This window comes from Protopterus annectens, chromosome 3.part1, assembly GCF_019279795.1.
Source record: "Protopterus annectens isolate FY-2018-M chromosome 3.part1, PAN1.0, whole genome shotgun sequence".
Classification (NCBI taxonomy): Eukaryota; Metazoa; Chordata; order Ceratodontiformes; family Protopteridae; genus Protopterus; species Protopterus annectens.
The window spans coordinates 78,085,972-78,105,108 of record NC_056732.1 but is presented as its reverse complement, the minus strand read 5'-3'; the positions used below and the strand labels follow the sequence as shown (position 1 = coordinate 78,105,108).

Here is a 19,137-nt window from a genome sequence, read left to right as displayed (position 1 = left end):
AGGCAGTCCACCCACACATACACACCTTCAGTATGTTGTTCCTATTGGCCCTATGTGTTGGTACTCACCATGGCAATCACACTACTAGGGTGGCATGTACAAAGGTAACCTGTGAATCGCCTCTATGGTCCAGTCGTGGTTTACGTGGGTCATGTGTCATTGTCACAGCTGCCACATGTATGCAGTCAGCCATCACCCTTGGCCAGGAATGTACAACACATGTGTGGGATGCCACCACACAGCCAATCTGGGGACTGGTCTCTCTGAACCCAGTAATGCCATACCCTGTCAGGTGGCATGTCATATATACTACGTCCAGGACAAACGTCAAACCCAATCCCTGCTGCTACTATTGATAATACCCCTGAAGATGTTCCTGATAGCTTTGACCAGTCCTTTACTGAGACATTGCAGGCCCTACCTAGCCATCTACCTCCTAGCTCCCCTGGTCCTGAAAGCAGCACCCCTAGAAAACTACGCCAACCAGTCGCCACTTCACTTCTCCGTACCTTGGTTGTAACAGTGAAACCCACTACACTGTGTGCTGATCAACACCCTGCCGAGTACCTATCAAAACCAGATGATGCTATTGCTTACCCCGTCTCAAAGGTAATCAAAGGTACTATGTTAGAATCTAACTTTCCCACCATCTGGAAAATGTCATATGTAATCCCACTTCACACAGGAGGCAGCTCTACTGACGTCTCCACTTATAGGCCAATAGCTATACTCTCTCCACTTGCAGAGATTATGGAGACTTTCGTCATAGACAAGTCATGCACCACCTAATCCAAACTCGCATTATGGCTGACACTCAGCATGGCTTACGTCCTCATCACAGCACTACGTCAGGCCTCCTAGCCTTTACTAACACCATAAGCCATACTTGCAACATTAATTATATATCCACAGCCCTCTTTTGGATAACTCAAAGGCATACGATATGGTTGATCACCAACTTGGACTCCACACCCTGCACAGACTGTCTAGATACTGGAGCCTTCCAATGGTGTCAATCCTACCTGCATGGTCAACAGCAGGCCGGCCTCTGGCAGAACAAACCCTCTAACCTTCTACCTAACACCCTCAGAGTACCACAAGGCTCTATCCTAGGGCCCTTGCTGTCCTCCATCGTCATTAACGACCATTATACTGTCATCCCAAAAGTCAGCTGTATCCAATATGCAGTATACTCTACTCTGATCTGCTCAGCCACATCTCCAGTAGAGTTATGGTCAGCTACCCAGACCACCTTTAATACAATAGCAAACTGGCTTTCTGAACATCGTCTGATCCTAAATCCCAATCAAACTAAACTGCTGTTATTCCACCAACACGAAGGTCTACCACGTTCACCGTTACCATAACATCAACTGATGGCACAATAATCTCCCCTGACCCATCTCCGAAACTATTAGGTGTCATCATAGACAATAACCTCATATGTGACATACATGTTAACCAGATTAGCAAAGCCATCAATAGAAAGCTAGGGTCACTTTACAGAATTAAAGCCTTCCTAGCCCCTCCAGCTAAAGGTGCCATAGCTCGCTCACACCTTGTTTCAGCCCTTCTGTATGCATCCCCTCTACTCTCACATATGAACAAGACTGTCCTTAACAAGCACTGGATTTGCTACAACCACATTGCCAGGTTTGCCACTGGCCCGCCTGTTAGGACACATCATTGCATCAATCTAAATCAGCTTGGTTGGCTTGCAATACCCAGCCTAATACAGTATAACCAACTGATTATGGCCTATAAAATCCTCTATAATCCAGACAATACTCCTGCAATCACCCCCTATAACAATCCTAGACCGCTTCGATCCTCTAACAATGTACTACTTCAAACTAGCGAGTTTATTAACACAGCTGGTGATTCTCTCTTTGCAAATTCTGTAAGTAGATCCTGGAACTCACTTCCAGCTGATATTACCCTAATGTCCACCTTAGGTCATTTAACAGTAGACTCAAACATTTGTCATGTAACTGGCTATGTCAATGTATCAAGCCTGGCTAACTCGAATGTGTAACCTGTGTGAACCACTGTACTGTGTAATTACAATTTAATCCTGGCTTGTGCTCAGGTCTAACATTAACCTGTGGAACATGTTGGACCTGCTTACTTATGTAATCTCTGTAAATAATCTGTTTGTACTATGTAATGCTAGTATTCTGTAATGCTGTATCTGCTACCCTCGTAGCTTGTCTCCACGGGCCTACCCTGGAAATGGACATGCATCCAGTTGGGCTATCCCAGTCAACATATGTAGGATAAATAAATAAATCAATACATGATATTACAGTGACGACAATACCAGTCAGACATCGACACACACTGACAGCATGCTGAACACACTGGAGCATACGTGGGGACTCAGACTAGCAGCCTGCCTGTGCATCACACACCTCCGCAGCTGGCACACAGGCATATGTTCCGTCGGAACAGAGCACATGCCACACATGGCATGCACATCCCCTGTGCCACACACCCACAGCCTGTAGGGCTACACAACACACCTGCTACAGACGTGTCAGGTACCTGTCATGTGTGCTGCACTGGGGTCCTGCTCAACAGGCTGTATCTGGTGAAGGTCACAGTGATATGACTCAGGGGCACTATGGTCCACCACAGCACACATGCATACAGGTCAGACAGAGGCATGGACAGATATGACTCACTCATTGACCATGCCAGTGTGGCTGCCTGGGACATACCTCCTGGACTACATGATAGGGAACATAGAATGGATCTCTCAGCATGTGGCACAGGCCAGTATGAGCCTGATGTTGGTTGCCAACATACCCTCACCAGGTATTCTACCACTATATGTGGGAAGGCTGTTGTATGTCTACATTATGCTCAGTCTCCACTGTCATTCATAGGGTATCCACTGGCTGTCAACATGTGCTTACATGCTAGGGAAGCCACATTGATGTTCACGGGTCATCTTGCACGTGACACACATGGCCCGATGTATACTGGCAAGGCTCCTTGGTACACACATACTGCCTTATGCTGCAGGACATGGTTTACATAGCGACCTCTGTGGGTATCACACAGGTTAGGACACTAACAGTGCTGCTACACAACTACAGCAGTGTACACCGGAGGATGCATGCACCAGACACTGCCCTCAGCACGGTGAACTGCAGTGTCTGTGCAGTACCGGATGCATGATTCATGGCTCACAGGTGTTACCCATCACTGACAGGTTATGCCCCATACCATGCCTGCCGCCTCCTACACATGTAACACACATGGATAGGGGGGTGGTATCCCAAGTTAACACAGATACACACACCTCCAGGTTGTTGGCACAGCACAAACCATCAGGGCCTACTCATGTACAGCTGACAGTGTCGGACTGCCATCTGGTTCATAGCATGGCACACACAACCCTCACATACACAGGAAGACCACCTATCCTCCATAACAACACCGGCAATATGACAGTCCCATGAACTGTGTTTATAAGGCCATACTGCATCCAGCCGAACATTGTGTGTGAGCATTACTGTAGCTACAACACTCTAGTTGAAGAGTTCACAGCATGTGGTCACCGAAATGCAGTGGAATGACATGTTACCACTACCACAACAGGTGGGAACATGCACCACCTGTACATTGACTACATGTACACTATATGGCCCAGACCAGATGTGTATCCCCTGCTGTAGGTCTTTCACCATAGACACCCACACTGTATAGGGACATACCACGTATGGACCCTGCACAGTAAGACACAGTCATATTGGTATACATTGCTAATACCATTTATCCACACAAAGCATGTGTCAGACATGGTAACTACTGCAGGTCACAGGTATTAATGTGTATGTGTCACACACATACATCATGTGTGCAATGCCATTGCTGGGTTAGGCAATGGCATGCATTGTTATGTACAAACACCCGCACAAGGTCATACTGTGTGACACAACCACATGTGATAGTTGTGGGTTACCAAAACATGCCTATCTGTACTCTGACGATGGTAATAGACACAGTAGCAGAGCACACTATTGGCATTACTAGCCAACTATCCCTGTCTGGCTGTGCTGATAGTGTGGTGACATCCCCTGTGTTTACTGGTGGAGTATGCAGCATCTGGTGTATAGTAGTATTTGCCAAAAGGATCTGTTCCCTCACACTTGCATTTACACACACCCTACTACCCCCACACACATGCACACTTGCCATATGCAGGATTCATTCCCCTACCTACCTAAGTCATGACACGTGAGAGGGACGCATTAGCAAAGCGCACTGTTCGGTTTACTAGATAGTTCCTCGTCTCTGGCTATACTTATATGGTGCTGACAACATCAGTACTTTGAAAAGGTAATGTGCATCAGGTAGTGTGATCACCTGATTGCCAAAACTAACATGTTTTTCATACGGAAATGCACACACACACACATGTCTTTACAGGTTTCAAAATCCTACCTAATTACATTACGATACACAGGGGAAACGCATTAGCAGAGCACGCTATTCGCATTACTGGGAGCCTTCCCTTCTCCTGCTGTACTTATAGGGTGCTGACATCATCTGTGTTTAGAAAGGGGCGTGTGCATCCTGTAGTGTGTTCTCCCAGTTGCCAAAAGGAACATTTCCCTCATACATATCTGTACACACACAATAACCCCCCCCCATCCAAACACACACACTTGGTATCTGCAGGATTCAAACCACTACCTAACTATGTTATGACACATGAGACGGATGCATTAGCAGAGCGCGCTATTCGCATTACTGGGAGGTTTCCCTTCTCCTGCTGTACTTATAGGGTGCTGACATCATCTGTGTTTAGAAAGGGGGGTGTGCATCCTGTAGTGTGGTCTCCCAGTTGCCAAAAGGAACATTTCCCTTGCACAGCCTTTCACACACACAAACCCCACTCACCCACAAACACTGAGCATTTGCAGGATTCGAACCCCTACCTAACTATATTATGACACTTGAGGGCTTAATGATTAGCAGAGCGCACTATCCGAATTACTGGGCATCTGTTCTGCACCTGTAGTATTTCTAGGGTGCTGACATCTTCATTTCCACAGAGGTTTGTAGATGTTGTGCTACCTGTCAGGTGGGGGATAGCATGTATATGCATTTGCAGCCACCTACATCAGGGTCAGATGTGCACATCGCACTGGCAGGTTATGTTCTATACCATGCTTTGGGACCACAGGACCTGTAACACACAACACAACCAGTCCAGCACACCACACCGACATCCAGGACACACACTTAGCTTCCCTGGGAACAGTGCCAGGATATGCAGGTATTCACATACACCATTCCAGTTGTTAACATCAGGTACAGGCATATTGTGTGTGAGAACTACTCAGGCCTCTACCACTTTACCCTACCGCCACTACAATTTGTGGGTCCATGTGCTATGGCAGAACCACACACCACAGCCACATGGGTTAATACATATTGCACCTGTCCATCTGCAATGTGGGTACTCACTGTTCCACACCAGAGGTAGACCACCATTGTTGATACCTGCCCATGTCCACCTTTCCCTGGACATCCATATCCCATCTCCACCCCCAGGCAAGGTTGTCACTGCACACAAACTGTGTTTAGCACAAGCAGACTCTACACTTGTGTAGACTGGGGTGGATGACTTCAGAGGACCCATGCTGGAGGACTATACTGGCCACTCAGCATAATCCTTGACACTTGCATCCTATGAGCATGTGTACAGTTTGCATTGGTCATGCTATCCCACATATACCCATGACTGCTCCACAACAAGACACCTGTCAGCTGTACACCGGCTATATATGCACCATTCTACAGACAGAGCGACCTACCACATTGCAGAGCTGTAGCCCACAGAGGGAGGACATCTGTGGACGTTTCCAGCATGGCACTTCATTCACACATACTCATTACAACACAGTGTTGACAGTGGAATCGTCCAGAGAATGCAGGTAGGGCTCCACTCAGTCTGTTATTGACAGACACCTACTGTCAGAGATCCTCAGCAACCCTCTCACAGCACACACCGACAACATGGCTGTGGCTTAGCACATTCAATCCCTGAGACCTCCACGGTGCCCCTGCTTGACAGAGGCACAGCTCACTAGCCTCACATGTCGCCTTCTGTGACATACTGTACAGTGGCACGGTAGCCTACTATCCTGGGGATGCAGATGCCAAGCACACTCCTCTGGCTGAGCTGCCATTCCCTGGGGCAAGAAGCCTAGTATTGACCTCTACACCCATATGTTCAATTGTCAGATGCACAATATTTGTAGTGCTGTTCTACTGTTTGCAGGTCTTTATTGCCATTGCCTTCCCTGTTCCTATGACCAACTTGTGTATCTGTGGCAGATGTTTGCATATGACGGTGGTCCACTATATCACTTATGTCTCTGTGGTCATTTACTGTGTGCACTGGGCTGATTGCTGTGTTGTGGTTGGTTCCTGGACTGACACGTACAAATACCATGTGTGGCCAACTGCTACACAGAGATATGGCCTAAGTGTGTGAGCATGCACAGTTCAGCCTTTCCATGTCATGTTGTCTGACATATGCCTCATTTATCAAAGTGTGCGAGCATGCCCAGTGTGAGCTTTCCATATGTTGTACTCTGAAGTCCAACACATATTTGGGTGTATGTGACCTTCATCATTATCACACGTTTATGATTGTGTGCTGGGTGTCATGTTGTGTACTAACTGGCCAACTGCTTCGTGTCTGCCACAACAGGGATTATACTGTGCCTGCAGGAACTGCATGGGATACTTTGCAGACAGTTCTCAACATACTTTCATAATGACCTAACACTGTAGTACCGTATAGTGTACTGGTTCGGTATTTCACTGTAGTGGACAGTATCCTGGGCTTTAGTCCTATCACTGCTTGACATCTTCATAGTGAGCACGACAGACTGTGTAGGGGCCAGTTGTGCACATATGACCATGTTGCAATATGTTCAGATATGGACTACCTACACCAGGCTCGTCCAACATTGCTAGTGTATTCCACAACATGGGTGGGCATTGGCAAACACTAGCAATGTTCTGTAGGCCATTGCTGATGGTAGTCACAGGGTGTGTTTGTCCTTTGACACACATTGTAACTGGGGTTTGCCATTACATATGTCATGGTTGGTATACTGTGCCTCTGTCTACCTCTGACATAACAGTGATACCCAGGGTAGCCTACCATCTCCCATACACTCATCAGGATGCCTCTTGAGGGGTGTCGATATGTGGCACTCTGGCTGCCCTGTATCAGGAGTTTACTGCAGTGTGGGGGTGCCTTCTGTGTTATGGATCATTCTGTACAGCTTGTCCTATGTATGTCAGTGCTAGGGTTCAGGTCCCTCATGTGCATAGCTCACTGCCATTCAGATTGTACAAGGTGCAACATGTTCATTCATTCCAGGTTGGACATGGCATCATACATCAGGCACAGCTTTCCTGTAGCCGGGAAGGATGGACGTGTGTGGGGCTGCAGTTTGTTTACTCAGGCAACACATGGCATCTGTTCAGGCTCTTTGCTACCCCTGGTGTGGTACTGTTGTGGACTTTACAGTCGTTGGAGGTGTCTGCTGCGGTATATCCCACAAGGGCTATTGTAGTCAGTTGTGATGCTGATGGAGGATGGCTGCAGAGCCAGAGTGGTTTCCCCTTATCTACATCTGCCAGCCTTCATGTTTGGGTGGGTATATGGTACATGTTTCTGCGAACACTACAGACACATGTTTGTCCAGTGCAGGTTATTTATCACCTTTTGTACCCAGGTCTCACATTACATGTTAGGTGCCTCATGGGTTAACACCTGCGTGGTATTTTGTGGGCACTTACTGTATATCCACAGTGGTTGTCTATACACATTTCTGCGATTAGCTTGCTGACTTGGCTATGGCTACAGTTGTTTGTTTGTGGGTGGCCCTTTTGTGGGTTTCTTGTGTCAGCTGTGGGTCGGATACGGTGGGCTGTTTGTACTCCTCTGCATACATGCTCAGTCACAGTCCTTCCATGTTGGCCTATACCTATGGGACATGTATACAGAACGGGGTGGGGACAAGACCAGGCCTTGTGGGATGCCACTCATATCCGCTTTGTAGTCTGGCATGGATGCAGCATGTCTGACCATGTCAGTTCTATCCTTGGTCTGCTTTGCAACCCCTCTACTGACATAGGGGTGTATATTTAAGCTGGTGAATATATCCATACTGAACACGTACGGTATGGTCTAGAAGCATATGCACGGTCCAGCTACGCTGTGTGGACCACATAGCCCTCATCACTGACCTTAATGACTGCTTCAAATGGGTCAGACATGTTTAGGGGCCGGTTCTGCAGTTACAACAGCCACAGTGTGTCGGGTCCGGTATCAGTAGGTCCACATTAGCCTTCTGTCTGCGGTACATACTGATCCTTTCCATAGCTGTACAGAACAAGCTTGTCAGGATCCTGGGGTGTTAGTTTGGAGTATCCATTCAGGCAACCCCTTTGTTGTGATGGACCACTGTTGTTGTACACTGCTCTTTGGGTACATACCCTGTGGTAAGGCTGACATTGGCCAGTAGTGTGATTTTGCATTCCATTACTCTTGGGGTCCATGTTGGCCTCAGCACAGGACACCGTCACATACCTTTGCTGCTGTGTGTTCTGCTTTGCAGATGATGGCTGTTACCTCAGCATCTGCAATGTCAGGGGACCATCTGCTGGGATAGGTATTTTGCACTCGGGGGGGGGGTGTTTGCTCTGCACCTGACAGGTTGTATGTTAGCAATATGTGTGTGTGTTTGGTATCTTGTTTGTAATATCTGTGTGATTCGGAGCATATCTGTGGATGCCCAACATGGTTCCTACCATCAGTTGGGTAAGCCTTGTGATTATCCTTAGTGTCCTGTACGTGTTGTATCTTCATAGGTTCATGGGTTCATAGTAGGCTAGACACCATAGGCCATTGGTAAACCTAGCTAGAGTGTGTGTGTCTTTCGCCACCCCTTGCTATGTTTAATTATGGCCATTTATGAGGTTCTTCACTGTGCCTCTGTCTGGTCGTGACACAGTGGGGACCCCTAGTATACATGTACGGTCATCCATCCACTTGGCAATATTCCTGTTGAGGGGTGTCAGTGAGGGGCTCTGCCTACCATGGATTGGGATCCTGTTTCTGGGTGTGGGGGGGCCTATGGGTTATGTATCTGTCCCTCCAGCACATCTTATTTCATTATGTGTTGAGGTTGACATCTGTGACTCTCACAGCTCCAATGGCTTTGATTTCCTGTGGTGTAGCATGTCCATTACTCCTGTGTTGGACATGGCCTGGTACAACGGACATACAATGCCTCTGTGTAGGCAGTGTGTGGCTGCAGTCAGCTGGGGTGTCTACAGCCAGGCAGCATATGACATATATTCCGCACACTTTATCCTGTTGGTGGGGTAACTATGAGGTCTTCCCAACCGCTGCAGGTGTCATGTATGGTACATCCCATATGAGTCATTGTACTAGATTGTGGGTCTGATAAGGGGACAGTACAGCAGCACAGTGACCCCTGTTGATGTTGGTGTGAATCCTTTCATGATACGGTGTCCGGTATCAACAGTCTTCATAGCCACATTGGCATTGTGGCTGTCACATGACAGATTAATGTCGACCTGTGTCCCTAGGTCCCTGATGACTCCTTGCATACATAATGGTTTGACACCTATGTGGTACTTTGTGTACCTTGTCTGGTATTTGGTGGGACATCCATACTGTCCAGTGTCTTCGGATGTCTGGCTGGGGTTCTTGTGTGTGAGAGTGTGGTCTGTCGCATGCTACAGACTGTACAGCAGTTTTGACTACAGTTATTTGCCCATGGGTGGTGTCCGCTGCTTTGTGCATTGTCAGTTACCTGGCTATATGGGTGTCTGTGCTGCATATGGATACTCCCCCTCCTTTGATGTCTTGGTGCAGGTGTTGGGGCCATAACACATGGTATGTGGTATAACCTCGTAGTGCTGGTGTGGTATCACTAGGCCTGCAGCAGGCTTCTGTCACTGGACAGACATCAATGTTCTCCATAATGGGAGGTGCCTCAGGGGCATGCATATTGCAGTTTACACATCTTGCATTGGGCAGCATTACCCTTATGTTTCCTACCACTTATGTTTTCTAGGGTGGTGGGTAGTCTTTTTGGCCTTGCCTACATACGGCTCTATGGAGGCGGCAATGGCCTTATCCAGTATCCAGACGCACAGGGGTAACAGGTGCAGGCCATCCCTGGAACAGCAGCATGGCTTGTCATGCTTGACATCTCCAGCGGACACACATTACACCCTCTTGGACTGACAGCTGTAACTGTGCCAGCTGTTAAACATGAGCATTCTGTGTTTGTACTGTGGCATCATTCTTGGTGAGGGTTGGATGCTGCACACAGCCAGTGTTATCCCGCCCTGGGGTACATACTCGGAGGGACCATACATGTCTCATTTGTTGTTGACCAGGGAGGTACATCTCAGGTAATTTACCCCAGGATGGACATTAAGTGCATCATATTCCTGCTTGCTTTGGGGTGACCTGCGTACTTGTGTTACATGGCATTTTGTGGCTACCTACAAGCAGCTTACTCTACCCTTTCCCTTGTTCAGTCTGGTGAGTGGGACAGCTGTGTTTCTGCCTATGCAGACACCTATTACGACTGTATCAGGCATTTGTTTCTCCTTCGGGCCTATGACTGTTTGGCACACCAGCTTTGCGTACTATTTGTTGCATGTGCTATGTTTGAAGGTTGTGGTTGCTTGTGATCTACTTTGGAGGCGTCTGTTGGTGTGGTGTGTTTGTAATTGTGGCCTCCGGGCATATTTGTCTGTGTTTATGTGTTTGGTTTACAGTTGGGGTAGGTCTGTGTGGGACTGGGTTCGTGGTGTATGTGGTTACCTTCTCCTCCTGACTAGTGTTGACAGTACTGGCTTGTTGGAGCTCAACCTCTGCTTTGGATACATGGATGCATTTATCACATATGTCTGTATTTATTCGGGGGTGTTGTGGTTGTCTGTGTACTCGGGACAGGTGTCACATTGCCTCTGGATTCATAGGTTATACTTGTTGTGGCTGGACTTAGTGGATTGTATGTGTGGACATATGTTGTTGCCATACTACTGGTCAGTGATTACTTCCCTTTTTATGTTTGCTCTATCATGTGGTATCTTCCTCATTCTCTTGCATGGTTTGTTAATGGCTGGAGCCCAGCATGCCAGATGTCTGCGTGTATGGCATTGTGTGTTGTTGTTATTTGTGATTGCATACTCCAAGCATTCCTGGCTGTGTTCATGGAATGCCTGTATAACATGTTCCGTGGTGTGTCCCATGTTCTGCACTTGCATAGGGCCTTTTCTGGATTCAGCATCGGTTTTGTGGGCTGCGACCTATACTTTACACATGTTTTGCACTGTGGTATTCTGGCCAGGGACTGGGGTCGGGTGTGTATTTCCAGTGTGCTTACTCTATGGTCTTGTCTTACCAGTGAGGGGTACACTTCTCATCTTGCCATCCAGTACACATGTTGCTGATTATCACATCCAGTATGCTTACCCCTCTTGTGGGGGTAGTACATTGTTCCTGGGCAGTTTGGTTTATGGCATCTGGGTAACTTTCCCCTACTGTGTTGGTGCTAGTACGATGCTAACGGTGTTTGTCTGGGTATTTTCAGTCGAGCAATATAATGTGGTTTGGGGGGCTTGATATATTCATGTATTCCGACATAGGCCAGGTGATGTTCCTGGTATTAGGACAGTGGTCTGCAGCAGGCTATCTACTGCGAGGCAGTTTTAGCCATTGGTATTTGACCATGGCTATTCCATGCTGCTTCTTGTTGTGGTACCAACATGGGGGTGTGGTTATCCTTGCCATTTCTTGCTAGTCACCCAACTTTTGTAGCTTGTTCCATGTTTTGCGGCTGTACAGCACAGTATGAGGTGTGACCTGGTAGTGCTAGGGTGCTGCTGTGAGCCTTGCCCAGTTCTCTATTACAGGACTGGTATCTACATTTTCCTTACTGTGTGCATTTACACTGCACACATCTTGCTGTTTGTACATCTGTCATGGGTAGTGTTACATCTAGGTTCCTATCCCTTGTAGAACCTATGAGGTTGGGTGTGTGTTTTGCGACTTACCTATTCAGGGCACGTTGTGGGTACTGACAGCCTTTGCCAGTATCCATGGGGCATGGCATGCTAGGTGCATGCCACCCCTAGCAGGTGGTGCATCATGTCGGACTCCGCATATCTTCCCAGCCTGTGACACATTGGCTCCCCTTTGACTGACTGCATTACTTCAGCCGATTATTGTACTTGATCTTCTTGTCTACATAGTGTGGCATCATGCTTGGTGGGGTGAGATGTTAGGCAGGGTCTTCATGTTTGCATATACTAGATGTTGTTACATTGCTTGACACATGGCAATCATGCCTCAGGTGGTGCTGCAGGGCTGCCTCTGTCGGATGCACATACTACACTCCCTGTACATGTTTGAGAGCAGGTTGTGTCATGTTAGGCATCCCTGTTACTATATGAGTGAGTCAGAGAGGGGTAGCATTCCCAGGGTTCCTACTGTGCCAGTGTATGTGCTATGCGTTGCCTCTTTGCCAAGGCCAGGGCATACTGGGCACGCCTCCTTCTGCCTACTGGGGCAGGCTCAGGTTGTTCCTCCTCCGAGTCACGCTCTGCCTGTGATGGCCTTGGCAATGGTGGGGGGCTGTTTGGCCCGGCCCTATGCTGGTCCTGCTGCAGCTGTTTTCGCAAGATCATATTATGTAGCATAGCACATGCCATGACGATTTGGGTACATGTAGTTGGTGTGCACTGCAAGGCTCCACCAGATGTGTCCAGACACCGGAACCGTGACTTGAGCAGCCCAAACACACGCCCTATCACATTACGTGTTTGTGCGTGTGCCTCATTATGGCGTTCCTGTTCAGGTGTGTGTGCATTTCTGATGGGTGTCATCAGCCACGGCTCCAGTGCATAACCTGCATCCCCCACTAGGTGTCCGTGTGGGATGTCCCCATTGGCAAATGTCTGGTACAGCTGCGTCAACTGCCAGATGTGGGAATCGTGATAACTCCCAGGGCAGCCAGCACACACATTCATTATTATGCCCTGGGCATCACACACGACCTGGCAGTTGATGGAGGGGAAGCCCTTGCGGTTTATGTAGGCCCTACCCCGCTCACCTGCTGGTGCTTTGATGCGTGTAAAGCGTGCAGTCTATAGCACCCAGTACCTCAGGGTATTCCGCTATTTGCTGGAAGAGACGCATATTGCTGGCCAATACCTCACGGGCATTGGGGAAATATACATGATCACCGACATGTGCTGACATGGCATCCAGGAACTGGTGTAGTACCCTGGAGGCTGATGCCTGTGATATCCCCATCATATCGCCAGTTGGTCTCTGGAAGGTACCTGTTGCTAGTATTCTTAGGCCAACACATACCTTGGTTTCAACTGGGATGGGTTCCCCTTTGTTGGTTCTGTGTGTGAGGCGTGGCCTGCACAGCTCAACAATCTGCTGCAGGAGCTCTCTGTCCACTCTATAGCGCTCTACTATCTCCAGCTCATGTAACCCGTGGTAGGTGACCCTGGGCCTGTACACTCTTCTCTGTCTCCTCACTGTGGGTTGTCTGGCACCATCTGCATTGTCACCACCCTCAGCAAGTCGCCTATGTCTCATTATGACAGCTATGGCAGCCCCTAGCATTTCTGCTCTGAGTTCAGCTTTTTCAGTTTTCACTTCTATTAGCTTACTCCTGTCTTGCAGTGTCTCTTAATGAAAACATCCTGCACTACTGTTTGCAGAGTTTTAAGTGCTGGGCTGGGCTACTATTCTGCCTGTGTAATTGCCTGCTTCTAATTATTTTCACCTGCTAGCTTCAGCAGTTATCCCTGCTAGCTTCCTATTAATTCTGTTGCTTCCTTTTTCCTTTCTGTTTCCTCAGGGGGGAGTACCTTGCATACTATCTGAAACACGCTCACAGTGGCTTACACGCGCGCACACGTGCTTCCACGGTTAAGAATCTACTTATTCAGGTTTAAATGCGCGTATACCCGCACAAACACCGTTACACATCTGCCAACAGCCTCCAACATACTCAGACTGCCTTACACGCGCGCACACCTGCGCAAACAGTGTTAAACATCTCCCAACACGCTCCCACATGCTCACACTGTCTTACACGCTTGCACACTGCCTTACTCGCGCTTCATTGTGCGCACACGTGTGCATGCACGGCCAGCAAGAAACTTTGGTGTAGGTAACAGTGTACACCTTCCATTTCTTGTCTTTCCATGACTTATTTAGTGGCACACCTCTTTCCATGATCTGTGCCTGTCATCTGTCATGTTACACTGGCCTCCGATGAACTGCGTTTCTTTCTACCATTCCCCCCTGTGATGTCACCTATCTCCTACTCTATTCCCCCCCCTTTTGTATCTCTTACACTACTCAGACTGTGCTCATTTGTATGTGACTGTGAGATTCAGTATCCTAACCCTCATTTACATGAGATTGCCTACTAATGCTTAGTTACATGTCTTAGACTCAGCTTCCCCCCTTAGCAACCACTACACGGTGGCCATGTTGGTTTTGGTCTGCTGGTCCCTGCATTGTCATTCCATGTATTGCATGAAACCCACATTTGTGGGTTTATAACCTTCTTTTTATGTTTTATACAGCGCAGCCCGCTTGCTGGGCTGCGCTGGTTTAAACATCGGCGATTGCCGAAAAAAAACATATTTTTATATTTTTGCATCGGGTTATCTTGCCAATGGCCACATATTTGGCCATTGGCATGCTGCCTGAATCATATGCAACCTTTATTTGGAGCTGACATCGCTCCGTTGTGGATTTTGCAGAAATGTACTCAGTTGTCAACTGAGTACATTTCTGCAGCTAAAACGTCTCCTACACGGACTGGTTTCTGCTTCGTGGATCGCTAATATACCTCATTTGCATACCTTTCGGATGCAAGTGAGGTATTTAGCATGTCCACGCCCAGTCCGTGTAAGAGACGTTTTAGCTGGTCTCTTACACGGAGTTTAGGGCTGTTCCTGGATCGCGAGGCTTGCATGGAGTGTTGCATGTCTCTTACACTCCGTGCAAGCCTTCGTGAATCCTGCCCATTGTCAAGTAAAGTACATAAGAAAAATAAGCTGACCATTTAAGTGGGAAAATGCTATTACATATAAGATAGGAATTGTAACCTATTTCCGATCATGTAAAACATGCAAATACATATAAAAAATATATCTATATATACATACATGGGTATGTGTATATATATATATATATATATGTATATATATATATATATATATATATATATATATATATATATATATATTAGTACCAGGCTAACTGCCCTCATGGACCATTTTAAGCCTAGCCAATTACGCCCTATGAGAATCAAACCCTGCACCTTGTGCTTTTAAGGGAAACACCTTAACAATTATGCTACCCCCCACCATAGGGTCTCCTTCAAAACATCTAAAACCCATAACATCTAATTTCATAACATTGAGAACAGAACATCTAAAACCCAAAACATCTTAAACCCATAACATTGAATTTCATAATATCTAACAGTACAAATCACATGAAAATAACATCCTCTACACATATAATGACATATAATGACACCATACTACCAAACGCACTTTTTACTATGTTTCTGCAGGGGGGCTTGATGCAGTGGGGTTAGGAAATTAACTTTTTCCCACTGTAGTGCGATCTTGGAGTTTAATTTACAGGGGGTGTGGGGGTGCAGGGGGGTTTGCCCCCCTGCAGAAACGTAGTAAAATGTGTGTTTGGTAGTTTGATGTCATTATATGTGGAGAGGATGTTATTTTCTTGTTATTTGTAGTGTTAGATGATATGAAAGTCGATGTTATGTGTTTTAGATGTTTTGGGTTTTAGATGTTCTGGTCTCAATGTTATGAAATTAGATGTTATGGGTTTTGGATGTTTCAAAGTAGACCTATATATATATATATATATATATATATATATATATATATATATATATATATATATATATATATATATATATATATATATACATTATATATATATATAGAGAGAGAAAGGGAGAGAGAGAGAGACAGGGTTACTATAATGACTGATCAAATGATGAGTTAGGTCATTCTTTATATGTATGCTGGGAAATGGATTTTTAGATACTAACAAAGCATAAGTTAAACCAATTTATCCCAGTGCCTTCTCTACTGCAACAAATTTTCTTTTTTATCTGGGTTTTGAATGCCGGAGTTCTTTTGTGGCAAGAATATATATATATATATATATATATATATATATATATATATATATATATATATATATATATATATATATAGGGTCTATGTTGAATCACCAAATTTGCATTTCAACGAAACCCACTTGGCTGAGAACACTTCTCGAAAAGCCATTCAACTGAAAGCACAGACTGCCAAAAACCTTTCCCTGTGAAAGGAACCACTTGGCCACCTCGGATAAACCCTAAATGGACTAAAATTAAACCCACCCAAGTGAGGGGCTTACTTAAATATACCAACTCCAAGATCGCACTACACTGACAAAAGGGCAAAGTTCACCATGGTGACTAATGGTTCCTTTCAAAGGGAAAGGTTTTCTGCAGTCTGTGCTTTTGGTTTAACGGCTCTTCGGAGAAGTGGTCTCGGCCAAGTGAGTTTCGTTGAAATGTAAGTTCGGTGATACAGTGTAGACCCATATATATATATATATATATATATATATATATATATATATATATGTATGTATATATATGTAGATATAAGCGTGCGCACACACACACACACACACACACACACACACACACACACACACACACACACACACATATATATATATATATATATATATATATATATATATATGTGTGTACAATATATGTCACCTCACAGTAAGACATTGTCCTGTTCGATTCTCAGCTAGAGCGTCTTCTGTGTGGAGACATGCATGAATGGGCATACCTTCGTTGAAGGTTGTGCGTCAGGGCTGGCAACTCGGCACGTAAAAATCCACTGCCAATCATTAGCGAACCAGAGTTCCGCTGTGGCGACCCCTAACCAGGAAAAGCCGAAAGACACAACACACCACAATGAGGTCTTTCGCGCTGTGGCCATATATGTCTTTGAATCACATTTTCTCACTGTCTTGCTAATTAAACAGCCCATGTTGGGCATTTAAAGCAAACTGTGAAGATTTTATTGAATTCCAGGTATTTATTGTGTTTTAAAAATTAGCAGTATATTTATTATATTTTTCCAGTTCCACTCAGAATTTTCATTTAGCACAGCAACATATCCTTTGACACTGAAGATGTGTTTGTTAATTAATGCTGCTAAATATAAAATATCTGCAGCATTGACACTAGTGCTAATTCAACCCAATCGCAGCCCCAAACCAGCACGTAGAGCCAAGAAATCACCTTTAAAAAGAGAATGGTTAATAGTGTACATTTGCAGTTTTGATGTTTCATTGTTTATTTTTCTAAAAACAGTAATGTTGTCTGTTTTCTGAATACAGATATAATACAGCATTTTCTGTAATTTTTTTCATTTATTAGCTAATGTATGGTAAACTTTTTGGGTGCTCTATAAATTAAACATATCCTTTTTTGAAAGCAGTGGTGTACATTTCATTGATTTAAAATGAATGGATAACATACACACAAACACACACACACACACACACACACACACACACACACACACACACACACACACATTCACCCTTTAATAAGGAGATGGCACAAATGCAAATTGCATAACTTTTCAATATGTTTATGCTACTCAAGAAACCATGACACACTTTAAAGTCATAGTATGAAATTACACTGTCATTAGTGATTCTAAAGTGGTCTTTTTCTTTTAACGGTTAATATAACCCTTATGTGATCATTGCTTAGTAAGATATCAATATACAAATTCATAAATTCTTTAAATGGCATACTTAAATGTGATGCCTCTGCAATGTTTGTTCACAGTAAATAAATAAATCAAAGAAAACTAAGCACTGCCATCCACATGTAGCAGTTGTTGTGTCTTGAATCTGTTTAAGATTAAAAGGAATCTTTATTACATTCTTGCAGCAAATGTTAATGATTAGAGAAGGGGAAACGTCTAGTGCAAAGCCATGAGGGCCAACAAAAGTCTCATCAGTGATATGACTGAGCTACTATCTGGCTATACAGGTTTTTTTTAGTTGTGTAATCATTATTAGTGAGTTGGGTATACCTGAATGTCTTCAGGAGTCAGTATCACTGGCTCAGCATGCGACATGCTCGCCTTTAGTGCTGGCAGATCAGAAGGCCGTTTGTTCTATTCTCACTCCAGGTGATCGGATTCATTGTCAGTCGCTGACATCACAGTGATGTATAAGGAGATGCTGCACTTCTGAATGTGCCATCTTTATATGACATGTTACCCCGAGACCCCATCTGCCGGATTTCTTAGTAGTGCAGGTGAGTGTACAATGTCCCACTGCACCTGCTCAAATGTCCTCTAGTAGTATACATGTCACCACAGATCTCTCCCAACAACATGCCACCAGCCTTGTGGGAGTAGCTTGATCAACAAACGTTACATAAAAATAATGAGGATGGCTGGTCACAGGCATAAACTCAAAACAACTCTCTGGGAAAAAAGGATTGGCATACAAACAGGAAGACAGTTGTGTGTTCATGTTAACAAAAGACAAACGCAGCATTTCATTTTTATCAGATACAGCATAAATCAGCACCTTCACTATAGTAGCAAGGGATTTCCAAGCTGCAGCTCACCTGATAGGGTATCTGACTGCACTAGTGAATCTGATCACAACAGCTCTGGTCAGAACTAGGATCCAAACTGTTAAGAAGTACTCCTAACAAAATCTGACACGGTCAGTCAGTAGGAGTTATATCACATTTATCTTCCAGAAGCATGGATCAGATTGTTATATTCTCTCACATCATTGCTTTGAACTAAATCAGAGTGCAATGCTTTTGTAAGAACTAAACATTAAAGTACAATGGTGAAATGCTTGGGTGGGACCTGTGGTCTGGGATGTCGATGAGTGGGTCTTCCACACAAGAAACTCAAGAGCATGAGATT

At 45.4% G+C, this 19,137-nt stretch overlaps 1 protein-coding gene across 1 annotated transcript in view; it reads right to left on the bottom strand.

Annotated features, from left to right (window-relative positions):
* The window catches only part of LOC122797634 (otoferlin-like), a 1,687,021-nt gene that overhangs the window by 235,469 nt on the left and 1,432,415 nt on the right, over positions 1-19,137 (bottom strand). The gene's annotated exons all lie outside the window — the stretch shown is intronic.